This window comes from Leuresthes tenuis, unplaced genomic scaffold (genome assembly GCF_036924035.1).
Source record: "Leuresthes tenuis unplaced genomic scaffold, fLeuTen1.0.hap1 SCAF_9, whole genome shotgun sequence".
NCBI lineage: Eukaryota > Metazoa > Chordata > Actinopteri > Atheriniformes > Atherinopsidae > Leuresthes > Leuresthes tenuis.
In genome coordinates this window covers 19,454,214-19,469,800 of record NW_027325363.1, presented here as the reverse complement: position 1 = coordinate 19,469,800, position 15,587 = coordinate 19,454,214, and the positions used below count along the sequence as shown (strand labels likewise).

Here is a 15,587-nt window from a genome sequence, read left to right as displayed (position 1 = left end):
ATTGTTCATTTAACAAAAACTCTAGTGTCTGTAAAACTACCTTAAATGCCTTGGGGGTTTCAATGGCGCCCACTGAAAGGTGTATCGTTTTGGTTGAGGTCTGGAACTAAACTGTGCATTGCTAAACCTTGGTTCTTTTAGTTTTCTAGTCATTCTGTTATAGACCATCTATTGGTCTACCAAAAGGCCAGAAAGTTGTCGTGGCCGAGAGATTAAGGCGATGGATAAGAAATGGAGAACGGTTATACCGAAAGAATAAAAATATCTGTTGACGTATGCTTTTCTTTGAACCTTTTGATCTATGTCAGCAAGTTGTTGTGGCCGAGAGGTTAAGGCGATGGATTAGAAATCCATTGGGGTTTCCCCGCGTAGGTTCGAGTCCTACCAACAACGTTGATTCTCTTAACTAAGGGTTGCTGTTTGCCGAACTGACCTGTTGCCATGAATGGTAAGAAATGGAGAACCGTCATACCGATCGGTCTGTTCCTTAGCCTTTTTGATAATTGGGAAAATACAAATGCACATAGTATGTTCTCTGTCATTGTTCATTTAACAAAAACTCTAGTGTCTGTAAAACTACCTTAAATGCCTTGGGGCTTTCAATGGCGCCCACTGAAAGGTGTATCGTTTTGGTTGAGGTCTGGAACTAAACTGTGCATTGCTAAACCTTGGTTCTTTTAGTTCTCCAGTCATTCTGTTATAGACCATCTATTGGTCTACCAAAAGGCCAGAAAGTTGTCGTGGCCGAGAGATTAAGGCGATGGATAAGAAATGGAGAACCGTTATACCGAAAGAATAAAAATATCTGTTGACGTATGCTTTTCTTTGAACCTTTTGATCTATGTCAGCAAGTTGTTGTGGCCGAGAGGTTAAGGCGATGGATTAGAAATCCATTGGGGTTTCCCCGCGTAGGTTCGAGTCCTGCCAACAACGTTGATTCTCTTAACTAAGGGTTGCTGTTTGCCGAACTGACCTGTTTCCTTAAATGGTAAGTAATGGAGAACCGTCATACCGAAAGCAGAACACATGCTCCTTTCTCGACTCCGAGGATATTACACAATTGGTCTGTTCCTTAGCCCCTTTGATAATTGGGAAAATACAAATGCACATAGTATGTTCCTTGTCATTGTTCATTTAACAAAAACTCTAGTGTCTGTAAAACTACCTTAAATGCCTTGGGGGTTTCAATGGCGCCCACTGAAAGGTGTATCGTTTTGGTTGAGGTCTGGAACTAAACTGTGCATTGCTAAACCCTGGTTCTTTTTGTTTTCCAGTCATTCTCTTGTACACCATCTATTGGTCTACCAAATGGCCAGAAAGTTGTCATGGCCGAGAGTTTAAGGCGATGGATAAGAAATGGAGAACCGTCATACCGAAAGAATAATAATATCTGTTGACGTATGCTTTTCTTTGAACCTTTTGATCCATGTCAGCAAGTTGTTGTGGCCGAGAGGTTAAGGCGATGGATTTGAAATCCATTGGGGTTTCCCCGCGTAGTTTCAAGTCCTGCCAACAATGTTGATTATCTTAACTAAGGGTTGCTGTTTGCCGAACTGACCTGTTTCCTTAAATGGTAAGTAATGGAGAACCGTCATACCGAAAGCAGAACACATGCTCCTTTCTCGACTCCGAGGATATTACACAATTGGTCTGTTCCTTAGCCCCTTTGATAATTGGGAAAATACAAATGCACATAGTATGTTCCTTATCATTGTTCATTTAACAAAAACTCTAGTGTCTGTAAAACTACCTTAAATGCCTTGGGGGTTTCAATGGCGCCCACTGAAAGGTGTATCGTTTTGGTTGAGGTCTGGAACTAAACTGTGCATTGCTAAACCCTGCTTCTTTTTGTTTTTCAGTCATTCTGTTGTACACCATCTATTGGTCTACCAAATGGCCAGAAAGTTGTCATGGCCGAGAGTTTAAGGCGATGGATAAGAAATGGAGAACCGTCATACCGAAAGAATAATAATATCTGTTGAAATATACTTTTCTTTGAACCTTTTGATCTATGTCAGCAAGTTGTTGTGGCCGAGAGGTTAAGGCGATGGATTAGAAATCCATTGGGGTTTCCCCGCGTAGGTTCAAGTCCTGCCAACAATGTTGATTATCTTAACTAAGGGTTGCTGTTTGCCGAACTGACTTGTTTCCTTAATTGGTAAGTAATGGAGAACCGTCATATCGAAAGCAGAACACATGCTCCTTTCTCGACTCCGAGGATATTACACAATTGGTCTGTTCCTTAGCCCCTTTGATAATTGGGAAAATACAAATGCACATAGTATGTTCCTTGTCATTGTTCATTTAACAAAAACTCTAGTGTCTGTAAAACTACCTTAAATGCCTTGGGGGTTTCAATGGCGCCCACTGAAAGGTGTATCGTTTTGGTTGAGGTCTGGAACTAAACTGTGCATTGCTAAACCTTGGTTCTTTTAGTTTTCTAGTCATTCTGTTATAGACCATCTATTGGTCTACCAAAAGGCCAGAAAGTTGTCGTGGCCGAGAGATTAAGGCGATGGATAAGAAATGGAGAACGGTTATACCGAAAGAATAAAAATATCTGTTGACGTATGCTTTTCTTTGAACCTTTTGATCTATGTCAGCAAGTTGTTGTGGCCGAGAGGTTAAGGCGATGGATTAGAAATCCATTGGGGTTTCCCCGCGTAGGTTCGAGTCCTACCAACAACGTTGATTCTCTTAACTAAGGGTTGCTGTTTGCCGAACTGACCTGTTGCCATGAATGGTAAGAAATGGAGAACCGTCATACCGAAAGCAGAACACGTGCTCCTTTCTCGACTCCGAGGATATTACACAATTGGTCTGTTCCTTAGCCCCTTTGATAATTGGGAAAATACAAATGCACATAGTATGTTCCTTGTCATTGTTCATTTAACAAAAACTCTAGTGTCTGTAAAACTACCTTAAATGCCTTGGGGGTTTCAATGGCGCCCGCTGAAAGGTGTATCGTTTTGGTTGAGGTCTGGAACTAAACTGTGCATTGCTAAACCCTGGTTCTTTTTGTTTTTCAGTCATTCTGTTGTACACCATCTATTGGTCTACCAAATGGCCAGAAAGTTGTCATGGCCGAGAGTTTAAGGCGATGGATAAGAAATGGAGAACCGTCATACCGAAAGAATAATAATATCTGTTTACGTATGCTTTTCTTTGAACCTTTTGATATATGTCAGCAAGTTGTTGTGGCCGAGAGGTTAAGGCGATGGATTAGAAATCCATTGGGGTTTCCCCGCGTAGGTTCGAGTCCTGCCAACAACGTTGATTCTCTTAACTAAGGGTTGCTGTTTGCCGAACTGACCTGTTTCCTTAATTGGTAAGTAATGGAGAACCGTCATATCGAAAGCAGAACACATGCTCCTTTCTCGACTCCGAGGATATTACACAATTGGTCTGTTCCTTAGCCCCTTTGATAATTGGGAAAATACAAATGCACATAGTATGTTCCTTGTCATTGTTCATTTAACAAAAACTCTAGTGTCTGTAAAACTACCTTAAATGCCTTGGGGGTTTCAATGGCGCCCACTGAAAGGTGTATCGTTTTGGTTGAGGTCTGGAACTAAACTGTGCATTGCTAAACCTTGGTTCTTTTAGTTTTCTAGTCATTCTGTTATAGACCATCTATTGGTCTACCAAAAGGCCAGAAAGTTGTCGTGGCCGAGAGATTAAGGCGATGGATAAGAAATGGAGAACCGTTATACCGAAAGAATAAAAATATCTGTTGACGTATGCTTTTCTTTGAACCTTTTGATCTATGTCAGCAAGTTGTTGTGGCCGAGAGGTTAAGGCGATGGATTAGAAATCCATTGGGGTTTCCCCGCGTAGGTTCGAGTCCTGCCAACAACGTTGATTCTCTTAACTAAGGGTTGCTGTTTGCCGAACTGACCTGTTTCCTTAAATGGTAAGTAATGGAGAACCGTCACACCGAAAGCAGAACACATGCTCCTTTCTCGACTCCGAGGATATTACACAATTGGTCTGTTCCTTAGCCCCTTTGATAATTGGGAAAATACAAATGCACATAGTATGTTCCTTGTCATTGTTCATTTAACAAAAACTCTAGTGTCTGTAAAACTACCTTAAATGCCTTGGGGGTTTCAATGGCGCCCACTGAAAGGTGTATCGTTTTGGTTGAGGTCTGGAACTAAACTGTGCTTTGCTAAACCTTGGTTCTTTTAGTTCTCCAGTCATTCTGTTATAGACCATCTATTGGTCTACCAAAAGGCCAGAAAGTTGTCGTGGCCGAGAGATTAAGGCGATGGATAAGAAATGGAGAACCGTTATACCGAAAGAATAAAAATATCTGTTGACGTATGCTTTTCTTTGAACCTTTTGATCTATGTCAGCAAGTTGTTGTGGCCGAGAGGTTAAGGCGATGGATTAGAAATCCATTGGGGTTTCCCCGCGCAGGTTCCAGTCCTGCCAACAACGTTGATTCTCTTAACTAAGGGTTGCTGTTTGCCGAACTGACCTGTTGCCATGAATGGTAAGAAATGGAGAACCGTCATACCGATTGGTCTGTTCCTTAGCCCCTTTGATAATTGGGAAAATACAAATGCACATAGTATGTTCCTTGTCATTGTTCATTTAACAAAAACTCTAGTGTCTGTAAAACTACCTTAAATGCCTTGGGGGTTTCAATGGCGCCCACTGAAAGGTGTATCGTTTTGGTTGAGGTCTGGAACTAAACTGTGCTTTGCTAAACCCTGGTTCTTTTTGTTTTCCAGTCATTCTCTTGTACACCATCTATTGGTCTACCAAATGGCCAGAAAGTTGTCATGGCCGAGAGTTTAAGGCGATGGATAAGAAATGGAGAACCGTCATACCGAAAGAATAATAATATCTGTTGACGTATGCTTTTCTTTGAACCTTTTGATATATGTCAGCAAGTTGTTGTGGCCGAGAGGTTAAGGCGATGGATTTGAAATCCATTGGGGTTTCCCCGCGTAGGTTCGAGTCCTGCCAACAACGTTGATTCTCTTAACTAAGGGTTGCTGTTTGCCGAACTGACCTGTTTCCTTAAATGGTAAGTAATGGAGAACCGTCATACCGAAAGCAGAACACATGCTCCTTTCTCGACTCCGAGGATATTACACAATTGGTCTGTTCCTTAGCCCCTTTGATAATTGGGAAAATACAAATGCACATAGTATGTTCCTTGTCATTGTTCATTTAACAAAAACTCTAGTGTCTGTAAAACTACCTTAAATGCCTTGGGGGTTTCAATGGCGCCCACTGAAAGGTGTATCGTTTTGGTTGAGGTCTGGAACTAAACTGTGCATTGCTAAACCCTGGTTCTTTTTGTTTTCCAGTCATTCTCTTGTACACCATCTATTGGTCTACCAAATGGCCAGAAAGTTGTCATGGCCGAGAGTTTAAGGCGATGGATAAGAAATGGAGAACCGTCATACCGAAAGAATAATAATATCTGTTGACGTATGCTTTTCTTTGAACCTTTTGATATATGTCAGCAAGTTTTTGTGGCCGAGAGGTTAAGGCGATGGATTAGAAATCCATTGGGGTTTCCCCGCGCAGGTTCCAGTCCTGCCAACAACGTTGATTCTCTTAACTCAGGGTTGCTGTTTGCCGAACTGACCTGTTGCCATGAATGGTAAGAAATGGAGAACCGTCATACCGATTGGTCTGTTCCTTAGCCCCTTTGATAATTGGGAAAATACAAATGCACATAGTATGTTCCTTGTCATTGTTCATTTAACAAAAACTCTAGTGTCTGTAAAACTACCTTAAATGCCTTGGGGGTTTCAATGGCGCCCACTGAAAGGTGTATCGTTTTGGTTGAGGTCTGGAACTAAACTGTGCTTTGCTAAACCCTGGTTCTTTTTGTTTTCCAGTCATTCTCTTGTACACCATCTATTGGTCTACCAAATGGCCAGAAAGTTGTCATGGCCGAGAGTTTAAGGCGATGGATAAGAAATGGAGAACCGTCATACCGAAAGAATAATAATATCTGTTGACGTATGCTTTTCTTTGAACCTTTTGATATATGTCAGCAAGTTGTTGTGGCCGAGAGGTTAAGGCGATGGATTTGAAATCCATTGGGGTTTCCCCGCGTAGGTTCGAGTCCTGCCAACAACGTTGATTCTCTTAACTAAGGGTTGCTGTTTGCCGAACTGACCTGTTTCCTTAAATGGTAAGTAATGGAGAACCGTCATACCGAAAGCAGAACACATGCTCCTTTCTCGACTCCGAGGATATTACACAATTGGTCTGTTCCTTAGCCCCTTTGATAATTGGGAAAATACAAATGCACATAGTATGTTCCTTGTCATTGTTCATTTAACAAAAACTCTAGTGTCTGTAAAACTACCTTAAATGCCTTGGGGGTTTCAATGGCGCCCACTGAAAGGTGTATCGTTTTGGTTGAGGTCTGGAACTAAACTGTGCTTTGCTAAACCCTGGTTCTTTTTGTTTTTCAGTCATTCTGTTGTACACCATCTATTGGTCTACCAAATGGCCAGAAAGTTGTCATGGCCGAGAGTTTAAGGCGATGGATAAGAAATGGAGAACCGTCATACCGAAAGAATAATAATATCTGTTGACGTATGCTTTTCTTTGAACCTTTTGATATATGTCAGCAAGTTGTTGTGGCCGAGAGGTTAAGGCGATGGATTAGAAATCCATTGGGGTTTCCCCGCGTAGGTTCGAGTCCTGCCAACAACGTTGATTCTCTTAACTAAGGGTTGCTGTTTGCCGAACTGACCTGTTTCCTTAAATGGTAAGTAATGGAGAACCGTCATACCGAAAGCAGAACACATGCTCCTTTCTCGACTCCGAGGATATTACACAATTGGTCTGTTCCTTAGCCCCTTTGATAATTGGGAAAATACAAATGCACATAGTATGTTCCTTGTCATTGTTCATTTAACAAAAACTCTAGTGTCTGTAAAACTACCTTAAATGCCTTGGGGCTTTCAATGGCGCCCACTGAAAGGTGTATCGTTTTGGTTGAGGTCTGGAACTAAACTGTGCATTGCTAAACCTTGGTTCTTTTAGTTTTCCAGTCATTCTGTTATAGACCATCTATTGGTCTACCAAAAGGCCAGAAAGTTGTCGTGGCCGAGAGATTAAGGCGATGGATAAGAAATGGAGAACCGTTATACCGAAAGAATAAAAATATCTGTTGACGTATGCTTTTCTTTGAACCTTTTGATCTATGTCAGCAAGTTGTTGTGGCCGAGAGGTTAAGGCGATGGATTAGAAATCCATTGGGGTTTCCCCGCGTAGGTTCGAGTCCTGCCAACAACGTTGATTCTCTTAACTAAGGGTTGCTGTTTGCCGAACTGACCTGTTGCCATGAATGGTAAGAAATGGAGAACCGTCATACCGAAAGCAGAACACGTGCTCCTTTCTCGACTCCGAGGATATTACACAATTGGTCTGTTCCTTAGCCCCTTTGATAATTGGGAAAATACAAATGCACATAGTATGTTCCTTGTCATTGTTCATTTAACAAAAACTCTAGTGTCTGTAAAACTACCTTAAATGCCTTGGGGGTTTCAATGGCGCCCACTGAAAGGTGTATCGTTTTGGTTGAGGTCTGGAACTAAACTGTGCTTTGCTAAACCCTGGTTCTTTTTGTTTTTCAGTCATTCTGTTGTACACCATCTATTGGTCTACCAAATGGCCAGAAAGTTGTCATGGCCGAGAGTTTAAGGCGATGGATAAGAAATGGAGAACCGTCATACCGAAAGAATAATAATATCTGTTGACGTATGCTTTTCTTTGAACCTTTTGATATATGTCAGCAAGTTGTTGTGGCCGAGAGGTTAAGGCGATGGATTAGAAATCCATTGGGGTTTCCCCGCGTAGGTTCGAGTCCTGCCAACAACGTTGATTCTCTTAACTAAGGGTTGCTGTTTGCCGAACTGACCTGTTTCCTTAAATGGTAAGTAATGGAGAACCGTCATACCGAAAGCAGAAAACATGCTCCTTTCTCGACTCCGAGGATATTACACAATTGGTCTGTTCCTTAGCCCCTTTGATAATTGGGAAAATACAAATGCACATAGTATGTTCCTTGTCATTGTTCATTTAACAAAAACTCTAGTGTCTGTAAAACTACCTTGAATGCCTTGGGGCTTTCAATGGCGCCCACTGAAAGGTGTATCGTTTTGGTTGAGGTCTGGAACTAAACTGTGCATTGCTAAACCTTGGTTCTTTTAGTTTTCCAGTCATTCTGTTATAGACCATCTATTGGTCTACCAAAAGGCCAGAAAGTTGTCGTGGCCGAGAGATTAAGGCGATGGATAAGAAATGGAGAACCGTTATACCGAAAGAATAAAAATATCTGTTGACGTATGCTTTTCTTTGAACCTTTTGATCTATGTCAGCAAGTTGTTGTGGCCGAGAGGTTAAGGCGATGGATTAGAAATCCATTGGGGTTTCCCCGCGTAGGTTCGAGTCCTGCCAACAACGTTGATTCTCTTAACTAAGGGTTGCTGTTTGCCGAACTGACCTGTTGCCATGAATGGTAAGAAATGGAGAACCGTCATACCGAAAGCAGAACACGTGCTCCTTTCTCGACTCCGAGGATATTACACAATTGGTCTGTTCCTTAGCCCCTTTGATAATTGGGAAAATACAAATGCACATAGTATGTTCCTTGTCATTGTTCATTTAACAAAAACTCTAGTGTCTGTAAAACTACCTTAAATGCCTTGGGGGTTTCAATGGCGCCCACTGAAAGGTGTATCGTTTTGGTTGAGGTCTGGAACTAAACTGTGCATTGCTAAACCCTGGTTCTTTTTGTTTTCCAGTCATTCTCTTGTACACCATCTATTGGTCTACCAAATGGCCAGAAAGTTGTCATGGCCGAGAGTTTAAGGCGATGGATAAGAAATGGAGAACCGTCATACCGAAAGAATAATAATATCTGTTGACGTATGCTTTTCTTTGAACCTTTTGATATATGTCAGCAAGTTTTTGTGGCCGAGAGGTTAAGGCGATGGATTAGAAATCCATTGGGGTTTCCCCGCGCAGGTTCCAGTCCTGCCAACAACGTTGATTCTCTTAACTCAGGGTTGCTGTTTGCCGAACTGACCTGTTGCCATGAATGGTAAGAAATGGAGAACCGTCATACCGAAAGCAGAACACATGCTCCTTTCTCGACTCCGAGGATATTACACAATTGGTCTGTTCCTTAGCCCCTTTGATAATTGGGAAAATACAAATGCACATAGTATGTTCCTTGTCATTGTTCATTTAACAAAAACTCTAGTGTCTGTAAAACTACCTTAAATGCCTTGGGGGTTTCAATGGCGCCCACTGAAAGGTGTATCGTTTTGGTTGAGGTCTGGAACTAAACTGTGCATTGCTAAACCCTGGTTCTTTTTGTTTTCCAGTCATTCTCTTGTACACCATCTATTGGTCTACCAAATGGCCAGAAAGTTGTCATGGCCGAGAGTTTAAGGCGATGGATAAGAAATGGAGAACCGTCATACCGAAAGAATAATAATATCTGTTGACGTATGCTTTTCTTTGAACCTTTTGATATATGTCAGCAAGTTGTTGTGGCCGAGAGGTTAAGGCGATGGATTTGAAATCCATTGGGGTTTCCCCGCGTAGGTTCGAGTCCTGCCAACAACGTTGATTCTCTTAACTAAGGGTTGCTGTTTGCCGAACTGACCTGTTTCCTTAAATGGTAAGTAATGGAGAACCGTCATACCGAAAGCAGAACACATGCTCCTTTCTCGACTCCAAGGATATTACACAATTGGTCTGTTCCTTAGCCCCTTTGATAATTGGAAAAATACAAATGCACATAGTGTGTTCCTTGTCATTGTTCATTTAACAAAAACTCTAGTGTCTGTAAAACTACCTTAAATGCCTTGGGGGTTTCAATGGCGCCCACTGAAAGGTGTATCGTTTTGGTTGAGGTCTGGAACTAAACTGTGCTTTGCTAAACCCTGGTTCTTTTTGTTTTCCAGTCATTCTCTTGTACACCATCTATTGGTCTACCAAATGGCCAGAAAGTTGTCATGGCCGAGAGTTTAAGGCGATGGATAAGAAATGGAGAACCGTCATACCGAAAGAATAATAATATCTGTTGACGTATGCTTTTCTTTGAACCTTTTGATCTATGTCAGCAAGTTGTTGTGGCCGAGAGGTTAAGGCGATGGATTTGAAATCCATTGGGGTTTCCCCGCGCAGGTTCCAGTCCTGCCAACAGCGTTGATTCTCTTAACTCAGGGTTGCTGTTTGCCGAACTGACCTGTTGCCATGAATGGTAAGAAATGGAGAACCGTCATACCGATTGGTCTGTTCCTTAGCCCCTTTGATAATTGGGAAAATACAAATGCACATAGTATGTTCTCTGTCATTGTTCATTTAACAAAAACTCTAGTGTCTGTGAAACTACCTTAAATGCCTTGAGGCTTTCAATGGCGCCCACTGAAAGGTGTATCGTTTTGATTGAGGTCTGGAACTAAACTGTGCATTGCTAAACCTTGGCTCTTTTAGTTTTCCAGTCATTCTGTTATAGACCATCTATTGGTCTACCAAAAGGCCAGAAAGTTGTCATGGCCGAGAGTTTAAGGCGATGGATAAGAAATGGAGAACCGTCATACCGAAAGAATAATAATATCTGTTGACGTATGCTTTTCTTTGAACCTTTTGATATATGTCAGCAAGTTTTTGTGGCCGAGAGGTTAAGGCGATGGATTAGAAATCCATTGGGGTTTCCCCGCGCAGGTTCCAGTCCTGCCAACAACGTTGATTCTCTTAACTCAGGGTTGCTGTTTGCCGAACTGACCTGTTGCCATGAATGGTAAGAAATGGAGAACCGTCATACCGATTGGTCTGTTCCTTAGCCCCTTTGATAATTGGGAAAATACAAATGCACATAGTATGTTCCTTGTCATTGTTCATTTAACAAAAACTCTAGTGTCTGTAAAACTACCTTAAATGCCTTGGGGGTTTCAATGGCGCCCACTGAAAGGTGTATCGTTTTGGTTGAGGTCTGGAACTAAACTGTGCTTTGCTAAACCCTGGTTCTTTTTGTTTTCCAGTCATTCTCTTGTACACCATCTATTGGTCTACCAAATGGCCAGAAAGTTGTCATGGCCGAGAGTTTAAGGCGATGGATAAGAAATGGAGAACCGTCATACCGAAAGAATAATAATATCTGTTGACGTATGCTTTTCTTTGAACCTTTTGATATATGTCAGCAAGTTGTTGTGGCCGAGAGGTTAAGGCGATGGATTAGAAATCCATTGGGGTTTCCCCGCGTAGGTTCGAGTCCTGCCAACAACGTTCATTCTCTTAACTAAGGGTTGCTGTTTGCCGAACTGACCTGTTTCCTTAAATGGTAAGTAATGGAGAACCGTCATACCGAAAGCAGAACACATGCTCCTTTCTCGACTCCGAGGATATTACACAATTGGTCTGTTCCTTAGCCCCTTTGATAATTGGGAAAATACAAATGCACATAGTATGTTCCTTGTCATTGTTCATTTAACAAAAACTCTAGTGTCTGTAAAACTACCTTTAATGCCTTGGGGGTTTCAATGGCGCCCACTGAAAGGTGTATCGTTTTGGTTGAGGTCTGGAACTAAACTGTGCATTGCTAAACCCTGGTTCTTTTTGTTTTCCAGTCATTCTCTTGTACACCATCTATTGGTCTACCAAATGGCCAGAAAGTTGTCATGGCCGAGAGTTTAAGGCGATGGATAAGAAATGGAGAACCGTCATACCGAAAGAATAATAATATCTGTTGACGTATGCTTTTCTTTGAACCTTTTGATATATGTCAGCAAGTTTTTGTGGCCGAGAGGTTAAGGCGATGGATTTGAAATCCATTGGGGTTTCCCCGCGTAGGTTCGAGTCCTGCCAACAACGTCGATTCTCTTAACTAAGGGTTGCTGTTTGCCGAACTGACCTGTTTCCTTAAATGGTAAGTAATGGAGAACCGTCATACCGAAAGCAGAACACATGCTCCTTTCTCGACTCCGAGGATATTACACAATTGGTCTGTTCCTTAGCCCCTTTGATAATTGGGAAAATACAAATGCACATAGTGTGTTCCTTGTCATTGTTCATTTAACAAAAACTCTAGTGTCTGTAAAACTACCTTAAATGCCTTGGGGGTTTCAATGGCGCCCACTGAAAGGTGTATCGTTTTGGTTGAGGTCTGGAACTAAACTGTGCTTTGCTAAACCCTGGTTCTTTTTGTTTTCCAGTCATTCTCTTGTACACCATCTATTGGTCTACCAAATGGCCAGAAAGTTGTCATGGCCGAGAGTTTAAGGCGATGGATAAGAAATGGAGAACCGTCATACCGAAAGAATAATAATATCTGTTGACGTATGCTTTTCTTTGAACCTTTTGATCTATGTCAGCAAGTTGTTGTGGCCGAGAGGTTAAGGCGATGGATTTGAAATCCATTGGGGTTTCCCCGCGCAGGTTCCAGTCCTGCCAACAGCGTTGATTCTCTTAACTCAGGGTTGCTGTTTGCCGAACTGACCTGTTTCCATGAATGGTAAGAAATGGAGAACCGTCATACCGATTGGTCTGTTCCTTAGCCCCTTTGATAATTGGGAAAATACAAATGCACATAGTATGTTCTCTGTCATTGTTCATTTAACAAAAACTCTAGTGTCTGTGAAACTACCTTAAATGCCTCGAGGCTTTCAATGGCGCCCACTGAAAGGTGTATCGTTTTGATTGAGGTCTGGAACTAAACTGTGCATTGCTAAACCTTGGCTCTTTTAGTTTTCCAGTCATTCTGTTATAGACCATCTATTGGTCTACCAAAAGGCCAGAAAGTTGTCATGGCCGAGAGTTTAAGGCGATGGATAAGAAATGGAGAACCGTCATACCGAAAGAATAATAATATCTGTTGACGTATGCTTTTCTTTGAACCTTTTGATCTATGTCAGCAAGTTGTTGTGGCCGAGAGGTTAAGGCGATGGATTTGAAATCCATTGGGGTTTCCCCGCGCAGGTTCCAGTCCTGCCAACAGCGTTGATTCTCTTAACTCATGGTTGCTGTTTGCCGAACTGACCTGTTGCCATGAATGGTAAGAAATGGAGAACCGTCATACCGATTGGTCTGTTCCTTAGCCCCTTTGATAATTGGGAAAATACAAATGCACATAGTATGTTCCTTGTCATTGTTCATTTAACAAAAACTCTAGTGTCTGTAAAACTACCTTAAATGCCTTGGGGGTTTCAATGGCGCCCACTGAAAGGTGTATCGTTTTGGTTGAGGTCTGGAACTAAACTGTGCATTGCTAAACCCTGGTTCTTTTTGTTTTCCAGTCATTCTCTTGTACACCATCTATTGGTCTACCAAATGGCCAGAAAGTTGTCATGGCCGAGAGTTTAAGGCGATGGATAAGAAATGGAGAACCGTCATACCGAAAGAATAATAATATCTGTTGACGTATGCTTTTCTTTGAACCTTTTGATATATGTCAGCAAGTTGTTGTGGCCGAGAGGTTAAGGCGATGGATTTGAAATCCATTGGGGTTTCCCCGCGCAGGTTCCAGTCCTGCCAACAGCGTTGATTCTCTTAACTCATGGTTGCTGTTTGCCGAACTGACCTGTTGCCATGAATGGTAAGAAATGGAGAACCGTCATACCGATTGGTCTGTTCCTTAGCCCCTTTGATAATTGGGAAAATACAAATGCACATAGTATGTTCCTTGTCATTGTTCATTTAACAAAAACTCTAGTGTCTGTAAAACTACCTTAAATGCCTTGGGGGTTTCAATGGCGCCCACTGAAAGGTGTATCGTTTTGGTTGAGGTCTGGAACTAAACTGTGCATTGCTAAACCCTGGTTCTTTTTGTTTTCCAGTCATTCTCTTGTACACCATCTATTGGTCTACCAAATGGCCAGAAAGTTGTCATGGCCGAGAGTTTAAGGCGATGGATAAGAAATGGAGAACCGTCATACCGAAAGAATAATAATATCTGTTGACGTATGCTTTTCTTTGAACCTTTTGATATATGTCAGCAAGTTGTTGTGGCCGAGAGGTTAAGGCGATGGATTTGAAATCCATTGGGGTTTCCCCGCGTAGGTTCGAGTCCTGCCAACAACGTTGATTCTCTTAACTAAGGGTTGCTGTTTGCCGAACTGACCTGTTTCCTTAAATGGTAAGTAATGGAGAACCGTCATACCGAAAGCAGAACACATGCTCCTTTCTCGACTCCGAGGATATTACACAATTGGTCTGTTCCTTAGCCCCTTTGATAATTGGGAAAATACAAATGCACATAGTATGTTCCTTGTCATTGTTCATTTAACAAAAACTCTAGTGTCTGTAAAACTACCTTAAATGCCTTGGGGGTTTCAATGGCGCCCACTGAAAGGTGTATCGTTTTGGTTGAGGTCTGGAACTAAACTGTGCTTTGCTAAACCCTGGTTCTTTTTGTTTTTCAGTCATTCTGTTGTACACCATCTATTGGTCTACCAAATGGCCAGAAAGTTGTCATGGCCGAGAGTTTAAGGCGATGGATAAGAAATGGAGAACCGTCATACCGAAAGAATAATAATATCTGTTGACGTATGCTTTTCTTTGAACCTTTTGATATATGTCAGCAAGTTTTTGTGGCCGAGAGGTTAAGGCGATGGATTAGAAATCCATTGGGGTTTCCCCGCGCAGGTTCCAGTCCTGCCAACAACGTTGATTCTCTTAACTCAGGGTTGCTGTTTGCCGAACTGACCTGTTGCCATGAATGGTAAGAAATGGAGAACCGTCATACCGATTGGTCTGTTCCTTAGCCCCTTTGATAATTGGGAAAATACAAATGCACATAGTATGTTCCTTGTCATTGTTCATTTAACAAAAACTCTAGTGTCTGTAAAACTACCTTAAATGCCTTGGGGGTTTCAATGGCGCCCACTGAAAGGTGTATCGTTTTGGTTGAGGTCTGGAACTAAACTGTGCTTTGCTAAACCCTGGTTCTTTTTGTTTTCCAGTCATTCTCTTGTACACCATCTATTGGTCTACCAAATGGCCAGAAAGTTGTCATGGCCGAGAGTTTAAGGCGATGGATAAGAAATGGAGAACCGTCATACCAAAAGAATAATAATATCTGTTGACGTATGCTTTTCTTTGAACCTTTTGATATATGTCAGCAAGTTGTTGTGGCCGAGAGGTTAAGGCGATGGATTTGAAATCCATTGGGGTTTCCCCGCGTAGGTTAGAGTCCTGCCAACAACGTTGATTCTCTTAACTAAGGGTTGCTGTTTGCCGAACTGACCTGTTTCCTTAAATGGTAAGTAATGGAGAACCGTCATACCGAAAGCAGAACACATGCTCCTTTCTCGACTCCGAGGATATTACACAATTGGTCTGTTCCTTAGCCCCTTTGATAATTGGGAAAATACAAATGCACATAGTATGTTCCTTGTCATTGTTCATTTAACAAAAACTCTAGTGTCTGTAAAACTACCTTAAATGCCTTGGGGGTTTCAATGGCGCCCACTGAAAGGTGTATCGTTTTGATTGAGGTCTGGAACTAAACTGTGCATTGCTAAACCTTGGCTCTTTTAGTTTTCCAGTCATTCTGTTATAGACCATCTATTGGTCTACCAAAAGGCCAGAAAGTT

The 15,587-nt window shown here is 41.9% G+C and overlaps 27 non-coding genes across 27 annotated transcripts; all 27 read left to right on the top strand.

Annotated features, from left to right (window-relative positions):
• The first annotated feature begins 311 nt into the window (after window positions 1-311).
• On the top strand, window positions 312-393 carry trnas-aga (transfer RNA serine (anticodon AGA)). Its single transcript has one exon. It is a non-coding gene; the product is annotated as a tRNA-Ser (tRNA).
• Window positions 394-851: 458 nt separating this feature from the next.
• Window positions 852-933, top strand: trnas-aga (transfer RNA serine (anticodon AGA)). The gene has a single exon. It is a non-coding gene; the product is annotated as a tRNA-Ser (tRNA).
• A 503-nt stretch (window positions 934-1,436) lies between these two features.
• Window positions 1,437-1,518, top strand: trnas-uga (transfer RNA serine (anticodon UGA)). Its single transcript has one exon. It is a non-coding gene; the product is annotated as a tRNA-Ser (tRNA).
• A 503-nt stretch (window positions 1,519-2,021) lies between these two features.
• Window positions 2,022-2,103, top strand: trnas-aga (transfer RNA serine (anticodon AGA)). The gene has a single exon. It is a non-coding gene; the product is annotated as a tRNA-Ser (tRNA).
• Window positions 2,104-2,606: 503 nt separating this feature from the next.
• Window positions 2,607-2,688, top strand: trnas-aga (transfer RNA serine (anticodon AGA)). The gene has a single exon. It is a non-coding gene; the product is annotated as a tRNA-Ser (tRNA).
• A 503-nt stretch (window positions 2,689-3,191) lies between these two features.
• Window positions 3,192-3,273, top strand: trnas-aga (transfer RNA serine (anticodon AGA)). Its single transcript has one exon. It is a non-coding gene; the product is annotated as a tRNA-Ser (tRNA).
• Window positions 3,274-3,776: 503 nt separating this feature from the next.
• Window positions 3,777-3,858, top strand: trnas-aga (transfer RNA serine (anticodon AGA)). Its single transcript has one exon. It is a non-coding gene; the product is annotated as a tRNA-Ser (tRNA).
• Window positions 3,859-4,361: 503 nt separating this feature from the next.
• On the top strand, window positions 4,362-4,443 carry trnas-aga (transfer RNA serine (anticodon AGA)). Its single transcript has one exon. It is a non-coding gene; the product is annotated as a tRNA-Ser (tRNA).
• A 458-nt stretch (window positions 4,444-4,901) lies between these two features.
• Window positions 4,902-4,983, top strand: trnas-uga (transfer RNA serine (anticodon UGA)). The gene has a single exon. It is a non-coding gene; the product is annotated as a tRNA-Ser (tRNA).
• A 503-nt stretch (window positions 4,984-5,486) lies between these two features.
• Window positions 5,487-5,568, top strand: trnas-aga (transfer RNA serine (anticodon AGA)). Its single transcript has one exon. It is a non-coding gene; the product is annotated as a tRNA-Ser (tRNA).
• Window positions 5,569-6,026: 458 nt separating this feature from the next.
• Window positions 6,027-6,108, top strand: trnas-uga (transfer RNA serine (anticodon UGA)). Its single transcript has one exon. It is a non-coding gene; the product is annotated as a tRNA-Ser (tRNA).
• A 503-nt stretch (window positions 6,109-6,611) lies between these two features.
• trnas-aga (transfer RNA serine (anticodon AGA)) lies at window positions 6,612-6,693 on the top strand. Its single transcript has one exon. It is a non-coding gene; the product is annotated as a tRNA-Ser (tRNA).
• A 503-nt stretch (window positions 6,694-7,196) lies between these two features.
• trnas-aga (transfer RNA serine (anticodon AGA)) lies at window positions 7,197-7,278 on the top strand. The gene has a single exon. It is a non-coding gene; the product is annotated as a tRNA-Ser (tRNA).
• A 503-nt stretch (window positions 7,279-7,781) lies between these two features.
• Window positions 7,782-7,863, top strand: trnas-aga (transfer RNA serine (anticodon AGA)). Its single transcript has one exon. It is a non-coding gene; the product is annotated as a tRNA-Ser (tRNA).
• A 503-nt stretch (window positions 7,864-8,366) lies between these two features.
• trnas-aga (transfer RNA serine (anticodon AGA)) lies at window positions 8,367-8,448 on the top strand. Its single transcript has one exon. It is a non-coding gene; the product is annotated as a tRNA-Ser (tRNA).
• Window positions 8,449-8,951: 503 nt separating this feature from the next.
• On the top strand, window positions 8,952-9,033 carry trnas-aga (transfer RNA serine (anticodon AGA)). Its single transcript has one exon. It is a non-coding gene; the product is annotated as a tRNA-Ser (tRNA).
• A 503-nt stretch (window positions 9,034-9,536) lies between these two features.
• On the top strand, window positions 9,537-9,618 carry trnas-uga (transfer RNA serine (anticodon UGA)). Its single transcript has one exon. It is a non-coding gene; the product is annotated as a tRNA-Ser (tRNA).
• Window positions 9,619-10,121: 503 nt separating this feature from the next.
• trnas-uga (transfer RNA serine (anticodon UGA)) lies at window positions 10,122-10,203 on the top strand. Its single transcript has one exon. It is a non-coding gene; the product is annotated as a tRNA-Ser (tRNA).
• Window positions 10,204-10,661: 458 nt separating this feature from the next.
• trnas-aga (transfer RNA serine (anticodon AGA)) lies at window positions 10,662-10,743 on the top strand. The gene has a single exon. It is a non-coding gene; the product is annotated as a tRNA-Ser (tRNA).
• A 458-nt stretch (window positions 10,744-11,201) lies between these two features.
• Window positions 11,202-11,283, top strand: trnas-aga (transfer RNA serine (anticodon AGA)). Its single transcript has one exon. It is a non-coding gene; the product is annotated as a tRNA-Ser (tRNA).
• Window positions 11,284-11,786: 503 nt separating this feature from the next.
• Window positions 11,787-11,868, top strand: trnas-uga (transfer RNA serine (anticodon UGA)). Its single transcript has one exon. It is a non-coding gene; the product is annotated as a tRNA-Ser (tRNA).
• A 503-nt stretch (window positions 11,869-12,371) lies between these two features.
• trnas-uga (transfer RNA serine (anticodon UGA)) lies at window positions 12,372-12,453 on the top strand. Its single transcript has one exon. It is a non-coding gene; the product is annotated as a tRNA-Ser (tRNA).
• A 458-nt stretch (window positions 12,454-12,911) lies between these two features.
• On the top strand, window positions 12,912-12,993 carry trnas-uga (transfer RNA serine (anticodon UGA)). The gene has a single exon. It is a non-coding gene; the product is annotated as a tRNA-Ser (tRNA).
• A 458-nt stretch (window positions 12,994-13,451) lies between these two features.
• trnas-uga (transfer RNA serine (anticodon UGA)) lies at window positions 13,452-13,533 on the top strand. Its single transcript has one exon. It is a non-coding gene; the product is annotated as a tRNA-Ser (tRNA).
• A 458-nt stretch (window positions 13,534-13,991) lies between these two features.
• On the top strand, window positions 13,992-14,073 carry trnas-uga (transfer RNA serine (anticodon UGA)). The gene has a single exon. It is a non-coding gene; the product is annotated as a tRNA-Ser (tRNA).
• A 503-nt stretch (window positions 14,074-14,576) lies between these two features.
• Window positions 14,577-14,658, top strand: trnas-aga (transfer RNA serine (anticodon AGA)). Its single transcript has one exon. It is a non-coding gene; the product is annotated as a tRNA-Ser (tRNA).
• A 458-nt stretch (window positions 14,659-15,116) lies between these two features.
• trnas-uga (transfer RNA serine (anticodon UGA)) lies at window positions 15,117-15,198 on the top strand. The gene has a single exon. It is a non-coding gene; the product is annotated as a tRNA-Ser (tRNA).
• Window positions 15,199-15,587: the final 389 nt, after the last annotated feature.